This window comes from Carassius carassius, unplaced genomic scaffold (genome assembly GCF_963082965.1).
Source record: "Carassius carassius unplaced genomic scaffold, fCarCar2.1 SCAFFOLD_116, whole genome shotgun sequence".
Lineage (NCBI taxonomy): Eukaryota > Metazoa > Chordata > Actinopteri > Cypriniformes > Cyprinidae > Carassius > Carassius carassius.
The window spans coordinates 66,501-72,500 of NW_026775171.1; the positions used below are offsets into that span (position 1 = coordinate 66,501).

Here is a 6,000-nt window from a genome sequence, read left to right on the forward strand (position 1 = left end):
TTAAATGAATTGTGAATCTAAAATATACATGTTAGAGAATGTACAAATGGTTAACATTGTTTGTGTCATATCAGTCAGAAAAGCAGCTCTGGGCTTTTTTTTTTTTTTTTTTTAGCTAACTTAGTTGTTATTCTTGGCTTTAAAATTTAAAAGCCCTTTCAAATTAAATACGAACACAGTTTGGATTAAATGAAAGTATAGTCACATTTTTTAATTAGCATGTTTTTGTGTTTTGCTTTGGTACTGAAATTGGTACCGAGAACCGTGGATTTTCACTGGTATTGGTACCGAATACTGAAATTTTGGTACCGTGACAACACTAGTGCATATGTTTAGCAAAATGCTCCTCTCTACATATTATTTTTCTGGCTGACTAATAAGTTTATGGTCACCGAATATGTTTGCTTCTGAGGTAAATGTAACATTACGTGACATTGTTTACAAGCCTTTATATTGACTGATTGAGTGATCACACAAGACACAGTATGGTTTGTAAAGTTGTACTCTTTCTTTTAACTTGCCTTCGGATGTTTATTCATGTTTATTTTTTGCTATAACTAGTATTAAAGTGGAGGATTTGATCAGTTCACCGAGTCAGTTCACATTAAACCATGCCAAAACTGCATTTATAGTTTGAATACTGCAAAATTGTTGGAACATTGCCGGGTCGCCTTCTGTGTGAAAGCAAACACGTCCCGGGAGTGATTCCGGAATTGATCCCGGGTCGGGGACCTAGTAACATTGCCGGGTTCAGTCCCAGAACGAGCTCTGTGTGAACAAGCCAGATCTAATGCCGTGTCGTAGTGATGACACACGTTATCGTGCGACTCTTTTACCAGGTGTTTTGAAGGAAGATCAACGTTCATGACGAAACAAATATGTGCAACCTGTAATGAAGCAGAGATCAGTTAGTTCCTCACTTTCCGCGCTGAAGCTGAGATCGTTTGTCATCTCGATGATGCGCACTTACTGTGATATTATGGAGGACACTTCTGGATTACTGTACAACCACAGCTGCACGGAGTGTTAATGTCGTGTAAAGTCATCTCTACTACATTATGAAAAATTCCATTATATTTGAAGGACATAACTAGGAGAAAACGATAAGATTTGCATGTTTCCTTTTTACAATACTTTGTCAGTGATGCACCGAATCAGACAACACACTGCAATAAACATGCGTTTATCTGTTTCCACTAAAATAGCTAAAAAATATGTTTATCTTATCAGCAAAACTGCATACATTTAAATTTGAAATAATCTAAATTCTATTGGGCGAGTGTAAAACAATGAGATCATCTAAAATATCTGAGAACTATTTGAAACCATTTTGTTTTTAATGGATATTTTCATGTATTTATTCTAAAACATAGCAAGGATACTATTTCTCTACTGTCTCTGTGTTAAACATGGTGTGACGTGCATGGGGATTCACATGTAAATGATATGCAGGTGAGGTTATAAATAGTAAAACAAGGCGTTGTAAGCTCCATATATGGTGATTTCGGGGAGGAGTCGAGTGGAAATGCATGTACGCACACTCTTCTCCTGACTGGGATTTATAAAGAGATTTTTGCACAGGTTCTGGCGTGCGCATTGTTTTATAAATCTTAAAACTTTTGGGCGTACGCAAAATCTAGCTTTTGTGCCTATGTGAAATTTTAGGATGAAATCTACTTAGAGTTTTATAAATGAGAACCCAGGTGTGTTTCTCATACTATCATAGTTTAGTCTGTGTGCAGTGTTCAGCACATGAGTGTTTCTGTGTCCTGGTGACCAGTGCAGGGTTTTATGGGTAAATGCTGGGTTTCTGCAGTTACTTCTAGTCTTAAATTTTGTTTGATCAAATTTAAGGCCACGGAGAGTATGAAATTTTAAGCCAAAAGTCTCAGTTTCTGAGTGGTATTTTAGTGACACAGTAAACAGTATCTGGAATTTAAATCAATGCAAACTCTTTTATTTTCTCTCAAATGGCCCATCACAGGAAAGACAGACTAAGGGCATTATTTATAGAACATTAATATTGGCCCAATAATCTTTTATTGGCTTTCTTTGAACGCATCTTATCAGCAAAATCGACAGATCTGTACTTCAAGTGACTTGATAAACGAGGCCTCAGCCTGTTTAAATAATAAATGAATTGAAGATGATCGTCTGAATTATGTGATGTGTGCAGGTCTTGTAAAGGCTTGGTGTGATGTGAAGCTCTGCAGAAAGCCTGTAAACGGCACAGAGTTCATGTTTACCCTCCGAGTCCAAATGAAGCGTAATTGCTGCTCTTTGGAGATTGCATGTGTTTAGATGGGGATGCTCTTCTGGGAAAACGAGGCCTCCGGTGAATCCGGCTCCAGCTCTGACCGGATCATTAACGGCCAGTGATCCCGGGAAAAGCGTTGCCATGGAGATGAGTGTGCGCGTGGTGGAAGGTTTGTCCGCTGATCGTCAGTCGCTCTCGTATCATCCATATGAAGCGCAGCTGCTCGGAGCTATTTCTCCATGATCCTCAAACTGCTCTTTCTGAAAAAGGCAGTGTTCTATTTCTGTGGCTCTGGAAAATATTCCCTCTTTGTCCTCTCTTGCCTTATCTGCCGGCCTTCGGAGACAGAATCCCCAATTTGCCGCTCCTGTTAGGTGCATGTTTGGTCAGAGATAACAGCAGGAATGATGGAGGTCGTTCCTGGGCCGGAAACAGCTGATTAGCGGCAGTTTGGGGCTCGTTCTGCCCATGTTTGGTCAAATGAGGATCTGCTGCTAATCTGTGGTCTCCTGATCCTCTCGCCTGTGCAGATGATGTCAGCAGGAGAACAACCTACAGTCAAACCAAACTGTGACATATTAAACCCAAAACTTCTTCATACAGTGGACTACCAGTAAAATGTGGGAGCAAAAATAATTCAGACACTCTGACCTGAGCATGTTTTGCATCAGTGTTTTTTAAGTGTTTAATAGGTTGAGCTAAATTGGTATTATCTAATTGTGTACAGCTGAATTCATTACATACCTTTCTATTAAAGTTATAACAAATTTTATTACCATTGTCTAGGGATGCACCGATCATGATTTTTCATGGCTGATTCCCATACCGATTTTTTACAAGCAAACTGGCCAATTTCGATACCGATTTCCGATTTTTTTTTTCTTTAAGCTACAAACAAGAAACAAGGAAAGAATGCATAAACAAGATGTTTATTTTGTTTTTAATAGGCCAATAGCTTTTAGCTATTGAAAACAATAACCGTAACCATCTGAAATTAATGGCAGTAACTGCACAGTAAGTAGCCTATGTTCAATACAAACATAGATGGTAAAGACATCAACATTTAGCTTTTGTTTTTGAATTGGGTTGAAACTACATAGAACTGGCCTTAAATGAAAAGATTAACTGTAACCTTGTGAAATTAAAGGAAACAACTACATAGTTCTACAATCCAAACAATACAATTAACACAAATTTGGTTTTAAATAAAAAAAGGTCTTTACCAGTGAGTACACTAAAAAAAGTATGCTATATAAATAAATTATTCCAAAATGTTAAAATCAAATAATGTTGGTGCGAATAAAACAAAGATGTTTCATTCATCCAATAAAAAAAATACAAAACTAATAGGGTGATGATTCAGATCTATATTTTTTTACTTGAGCCAATTAAAATAAATAACTATTGGCTCAAGTTAAAAAAATATAGATGTGAATCATTACCCTAAAAAATTGTAATTGCATGAATGAAAACTTTTTTTCAGTGTACTACAGCAGGTGATTTTTAAATCAAATTAAGTCGATGTATTTTTAAGGTAAAATAAAAATAATCATCCTATACAGAACTCACGTTTACTTCTGGCTTTTCAAACGTTTATGCAAGTTCTGCTTTACAAAAAAAAAAAAAAGCATTTCAGTTTTGTCACAGTTTAGCCCGTTTCGTTTCTCATCCAACACACGAGAAGTTGAGCTGAACATTGCTTCACTGTCTCCACGTGTGCAGGGACAGGAACAGTACACTCGAGCAGGAAAGGGGCTCTTATTTGTGCTCCAGTACACTAACAGCTGTTCGCTTCCTGCTATCTGTGCCTAAGACATGTAGCTCTGCACTTCCAGTGCTGAACGGCTGCCCGTGTCCTGCGCACAGATTTCGAAATACTTCCACACAAATGACATGATAGCGAATGATTACAATGTAGTCTGTGCATGTGGGCGCACTTCCGGAACAATCTGCTGAAAAGAAACCAAAAACCGTCCGATTGCCAATCAAGTCAAGTCAAGTCAAGTCACCTTTATTTATATAGCGCTTTAAACAAAATACATTGCGTCAAAGCAACTGAACAACATTCATTAGGAAAACAGTGTGTCAATAATGCAAAATGATAGTTAAAGGCAGTTCATCATTGAATTCAGTTATGTCATCTCTGTTCAGTTAAATAGTGTCTGTGCATTTATTTGTAATCAAGTCAACGATATCGCTGTAGATGAAGTGTCCCCAACTAAGCAAGCCAGAGGCGACAGCGGCAAGGAACCGAAACTCCATCGGTGACAGAATGGAGAAAAAAACCTTGGGAGAAACCAGGCTCAGTTGGGGGGCCAGTTCTCCTCTGACCAGACGAAACCAGTAGTTCAATTCCAGGCTGCAGCAAAGTCGGATTGTGCAGAAGAATCATCTGTTTCCTGTGGTCTTGTCCTGGTGCTCCTCTGAGACAAGGTCTTTACAGGGGATCTGTATCTGGGGCTCTAGTTGTCCTGGTCTCCGCTGTCTTTCAGGGATGTAGAGGTCCTTTCTAGGTGCTGATCCACCATCTGGTCTGGATACGTACTGGATCCAGGTGACTGCAGTGACCCTCTGATCTGGACACAGACTGGATCTGGTGGCTACGGTGACCTCGGAATAAGAGAGAAACAGACAAACATTAGCGTAGATGCCATTCTTCTAATGATGTAGCGAGTACATAGGGTGTTATGGGAAGTGTTTCCGGTTCCGGTTTACCTAATTAATGCAGCCTAAAAATCATTTAACGGATTTGGATATTAAAAGCATATTAGTATGTTATGTGTAAGCCAGGTTAAAGAGATGGGTCTTTAATCTAGATTTAAACTGCAAGAGTGTGTCTGCCTCCCGAACAATGTTAGGTAGGTTATTCCAGAGCTTAGGTGCCAAATAGGAAAAGGATCTGCCGCCCGCAGTTGATTTTGATATTCTAGGTATTATCAAATTGCCTGAGTTTTGAGAACGTAGCGGACGTAGAGGATTATAATGTAAAAGGAGCTCATTCAAATACTGAGGTGCTAAACCATTCAGGGCTTTATAAGTAATAAGCAATATTTTAAAATCTATGCGATGCTTGATAGGGAGCCAGTGCAGTGTTGACAGGACCGGGCTAATATGGTCATACTTCCTGGTTCTAGTAAGAACTCTTGCTGCTGCATTTTGGACTAGCTGTAGTTTGTTTACTAAGCGTGCAGAACAGCCACCCAATAAAGCATTACAATAATCTAACCTTGAGGTCATAAATGCATGGATTAACATTTCTGCATTTGACATTGAGAGCATAGGCCGTAATTTAGATATATTTTTGAGATGGAAAAATGCAGTTTTACAAATGCTAGAAACGTGGCTTTCTAAGGAAAGATTGCGATCAAATAGCACACCTAGGTTCCTAACTGATGACGAAGAATTGACAGAGCAACCATCAAGTCTTAGACAGTGTTCTAGGTTATTACAAGCGGAGTTTTTAGGTCCTATAATTAACATCTCTGTTTTTTCAGAATTTAGCAGTAAAACATTACTCGTCATCCAGTTTTTTTATATCGACTATGCTCTCCATTAGTTTTTCAAATTGGTGTGTTTAACCGGTCCATGAAAAAATATAGAGCTGAGTATCATCAGCATAACATTGAAAGCTAACACCATGTTTCCTGATGATATCTCCCAAGGGTAACATATAAAGCGTGAAGAGTAGCGGCCCTAGTACTGAGCCTTGAGGTACTCCATACTGCACTTGTGATCGATAGGAT

At 38.7% G+C, this 6,000-nt stretch overlaps 1 protein-coding gene across 1 annotated transcript in view; it reads left to right on the forward strand.

The window, feature by feature from the left end:
• LOC132137507 (1-phosphatidylinositol 4,5-bisphosphate phosphodiesterase beta-4-like) overlaps window positions 1-6,000 on the forward strand; it is a gene marked incomplete at its 3' end in the record, with an annotated part of 43,177 nt that overhangs the window by 17,792 nt on the left and 19,385 nt on the right. The window lies entirely within an intron of this gene.